Source organism: Triticum aestivum, chromosome 4A, assembly GCF_018294505.1.
Source record: "Triticum aestivum cultivar Chinese Spring chromosome 4A, IWGSC CS RefSeq v2.1, whole genome shotgun sequence".
NCBI lineage: Eukaryota > Viridiplantae > Streptophyta > Magnoliopsida > Poales > Poaceae > Triticum > Triticum aestivum.
The window spans coordinates 577,718,498-577,723,544 of record NC_057803.1 but is presented as its reverse complement, the minus strand read 5'-3'; positions in this window follow the sequence as shown (position 1 = coordinate 577,723,544).

The window sequence follows — 5,047 nt, the reverse complement described above, 5'->3', positions numbered from 1 at the left end:
CCCCCACCGCTCGTCGCCGCCGAACGCCAGCGCCCCCGCGCCACCACGGCGCCTCACCGGCGCCGCACTTCCCGGCCTCCTCCCTCTCCTTCGTGCACCGGGTCATCTCCCCTCGAGCTCCGCGCGCGCCCCATCCGTGGCCGCCCCGACCCCGTCACCGGAGGCCGCCTTGCTGGTCCGCCAGCGCCGTCGTCCTCCCCTGCGTCGTCGTCGTCGCCACGTCGCCCATGCCGACGCCCGTCGCCTCCCCGACCTAGAGGCGGCGCCTCGCCACCTCGACGTCGTCGACCAGGACCACGCCGCCCCGTCCGCGACCGCTCTGTCGCCGGATCTCGGTGGCTGCCTCGTCCCCTTCACCCGCGCCGCCGCCTGGGCAGGTTGTGGCGGAGCGACAGGGCAGGTTGAGACCACCTAGGAGACAGGTGGGCCTGGCCCTGTTCGGCGTTCGCGGATACTTAACACGCTTAACGAGATCTTGGTATTTGATCTGAGTCGGCTACGAGCCTATACGCACTAACCATCTACGTGGGAGTAGTTATGGGTATCCCGACGTCGTGGTATCAGCCGAAGCACTTCAGACGTCAGCGACGGAGCGGCGCGCGCCGAATTGGACTGGAACGCCACTAGGCTAGGTCTGCTTTCGGCCGCCCACGCAACGTGCAGGTGTGCTCAGGGCGATGGGCCCAGACCCCTGCGCGCTTAGGTTTAGACCGGCGTGCTGGCCTCTCTGTTTTGCCTAGGTGGGGCTGCGACGTGTTGATCTTCCGCGGCCGGGCATGACCCAGGAAAGTGTGTCCGGCCAAATGGGATCAAGCGTGTTGGGTTATGTGGTGCACCCCTGCAGGGAAGTTAATCTATTCGAATAGCCGTGATCTTCGGTAACAGGACGACTTGGAGTTGTACCTTGACCTTATGACAACTAGAACCGGATACTTAATAAAACACACCCTTCCAAGTGCCAGATACAACCGGTGGTCGCTCTACCTCAGGGAAGCGAGGAGAGGATCGCCGGGTAGGATTATGCTACTACGATGCTACTGGAGATGCTACTTGGAGATGCTACTTGGAGATGCTACTTGGAGGACTTCAATCTACTCTCTTCTACATGCTGCAAGACGGAGGCTGCCAGAAGCGTAGTCTTCGACAGGATTAGCTACCCCCCCTTTTATTCTGGCATTCTGCAGTTCAGTCCACCGATATGGCCCCTTACACATATCCCCATGCATATGTAGTGTAGCTCCTTGCTTGCGAGTACTTTGGATGAGTACTCACGGTTGCTTTTCTCCCTCTTTTCCCCCTTTCCCTTCTACCTGGTTGTCGCAACCAGATGCTGGAGCCCTGGAGCCAGACGCCACCGTCGACGACGACTACTACCCCGGAGGTGCCTACTACTACGTGCAGCCCGCTGACGACGACCAGGAGTAGTTTAGGAGGATCCCAGGCAGGAGGCCTGCGCCTCTTTCGATCTGTATCCCAGTTTGTGCTAGCCTTCTTAAGGCAAACTTGTTTAACTTATGTCTGTACTCAGATATTGTTGCTTCCGCTGACTCGTCTATGATCGAGCACTTGTATTCGAGCCCTCGAGGCCCCTGGCTTGTATTATGATGCTTGTATGACTTATTTTATTTGTAGAGTTGTGTTGTGATATCTTCCCGTGAGTCCCTGATCTTGATCGTACACATTTGCGTGCATGATTAGTGTACGATTGAATCGGGGGCGTCACAAGTTGGTATCAGAGCCGACTGCCTGTAGGAATCCCCCTTTCAACTCCTTGGCCGAAGTCGAGTCTAGACTTTACAAAACTTTTACTAACATGGCTGTGCGGCCCATGGGCCCACGTCGCCATTGGGTGGTACTAGGATCTTTTACTCCTCGACCTTTACTCTGGGTCGCTGATCTCTCCTCTATTCGGGTTAAATGAAGTTTACTAAATCTAACAATAGGATCTCATTATCACTTTCACCCGGAGAGCCCCTTGTTACTAATGATCGTCTGCTGCACCAGAAGACCCTGAAGATACTCTCCGCTGTTAACCCGAGAACTTGTGTTCATCGCGTTTGCAATTCCCCTTCCACCGCAAACCCTTATGGATAACTACTTGCAGTTGTTATTCTTACATTCATCCCCAGTTGGTCTTGTTATTACAAGATAACCTGAAAACTCGTGGTTGTTTCGATAATCCTTTGAGCTTACTGCCTTGCTGTTCTTTGTCACCTGAATACCCCTACGGTTAATTATTGCAATTATCGAGTATCCGCTCATCCCCAGTTGTTCATGAGTTTCACAAAAGTCTTCGAAATATTATTCGATCTTCTGAAAATCCTTTGGAGCCTTTGGCTCTTGAAATTCTTGCTTGCTCGCATTATGGTTAATCCCATAAGTCTCGTAGTCTTATTGACATTCCTTGTCATTATCATTTTGGGTCTATTGACTCAATATGTTTGCGGATACACGCAATCATCATTGATCCTTATAAATTACTTTTCCGGCTGAGCTGCCATTCTTTTAACTGGAATTGGTTCTCGACCAATCGAATTGTCTTTGATTGTACCCTAAGGCTATTCAACTTATCCACCCCTAATCAGAGCATTGCTTCTGATCCCTTGATTTGGGAATCATAATTCCTTTGCATTTGACAATTGAGTTAGTCAGTTGTTTTTATAATCCGGTGCACTTGCATTCCTTCTTCCTTTGATAGAGTATCGATACCCACACCAGCTCCGTTGTGGACCATCGGTTCCTTTGTTGGATTTTATGTCCTTCATAATTAATCACCTTGTGAGCTCTTTCCCCTGATACATAATGCCTTTGGTACATTGTATCCTCTGCTTGACCAACAATGCTCTACTTTCGAGCTTGTATTAATTACCCCGAAGTTTGTGGTATATGTTCGTAAGATGCCCGGATGGGTTGAACCTATGCCTTCCTTAATATGTGTGAACTCGGAAGATTTCACGAGTCATACTCATCTGGTATTTCACCAGGTAAAACTTTCAACACTAATGCCTTTATCAAAGCGAGAAGTGAATGGAAGATTATACATTGAAGAAGTGGGAGTCGACCTTGAACTTTGTGTTCATGCCCATAGACACGATGTAGATCTTCTCATCGAAGCTTCTTTTAAAATTAATTATTCCCTTGGTATAAGTTCATCTTATATCTGGGATCTGGCCTTTTTCAATCGTGGTTCCGACCATGTTCTCCTTTAAATACCAATTCTCGTGCCAGTTTAAGCACTTGTCTTCTGCAGAGCAATACCCCAGTCCAACCTCTATTTTGATCTGTCGTCGAGTATTACCCCCTGGTATCTCGAGATTATCATGGAACTGCATAACTTCTTATGAGTTCTTCATCAAGTGCTACGTTCCCATTGATTACAATTTTTCATGGGCTCTGAGTTATTAAACACTCAAAGACACCGATAACTGAACCGAGTCCGCTCTACGGTTCAACAACTCTTCAGTAAGCTTCTATAAGTACGAGTTTGTACCCAATCACGCCATTCCTAGCCTGTTTGACTATATCTTTGTCGTGACGATTCCAACTGTGCTACCGGGTCCTTATTCTCGGAGCACCAATTTGCGACGATAGCTAAGCATACGTCGATTTTCCTCGTCATACCCTTTCACCTTAAACAACAAGCTTGAGTTCGAGTTTGTGTCATAACTGTGGTTCCAATAACCCTTCGCTTCATCATTTCTTTGACTTGATGTCATCGCCAATCGATTACATCTTCACGAAATCTCTCAACAAATGTGTCGTGATCATCATCATCATTCCGAGCTCTTCCAGGATATGAATTGAGTTCATGATGAGAAATAGCATCCTTTGCCCTCGGTGATTTGGGTTATCATCCACAACATTATTGCATTCCCTCCAACACAAAACTTGTTCTTGTTTTGTGTTGTACCTTGAGTTCCATGCTATCCAACTTATGTTATGATCTACCGCGGAGTATTACCACCTTTTATGTTGAGAATGTCGTGGTAATTTTACCACCTCTTGAGAATTCTTGATATAGTAATATCTCTCGCCTTTTGCGTTCGTTTCCTGGTCTCCGTGTTGTTTCTAACCGGAATACCAACAAATGGTCTGTGATGTGTAAATTCTAAACTTCTAGCAACCCTATTGCTTTGAAGTTATTGGTCTATAGTTTCATTCTAAGTCTATTGCTTATTGAATCATCATTCGAACATTGATCGTGCTACCTAGTCCAGATTCCTGGGTGCACCCTTCTACCATTTTTCAGTTGTGTATGTTTTCCCTCGAGCATACATCATTATATCATTTGATCTGACCAATGTTATCTCCTTGTTCACTTAATTGTGGAAATCCATCTTTTGGGAATCTCGGTGAATTGCCGTTGAGTTCACCAGACACCTCCTTGTCCTCTCCTTGGGTTAATGATGGACTCTTGATAACGGAAAACACTTCATAGTTCATTTCCCCAAGAATCTTACATTGTCATCTCGTCAATTTGCGTCACACCTTTTCTTCTCAGGTATCCTAAGTCTGAGGTATCCTGACACCAATCGGATCTGAATCTCGGTCAGATATGATGGTTGGGACAACTCTCCAAGGGTCATGATGTTGATCCTTTGATGACCCGGTAATGTCATGCCTAGCACCCCCCCCCCGGCTGGAGGACCTATCATTATAATTTCTTTTGCAAGATAACCATTCTTCCTGGAGGAAATTGTAAGACTTATCCTACAAGTTGTTCCTAATGGATCTTTCCTATATCCAAAGTCTGGCCCTTGATTGAAACAAACACCATGTCAATGCTATCTCGAAGCATGTCTGTGGTACTCCGATTTTCAACAAGAACATTTGAAGCCCAATGCTAAATGTTTCTTGCTCAATTATCCAAACACCGATGTATGGGTAATGTCATGAAAATTCTCTCCCCTACCTAAAGAGTTTTCTACATTATATCCTGTCCTGGATATCATGCTCTGCTTATCCTTGGGAAGGATATAACCCTGAAATATGTGTTTAAACACATTTTCCTTTCCATTGTTCTGTTTAACCTGATGATCACATTTTC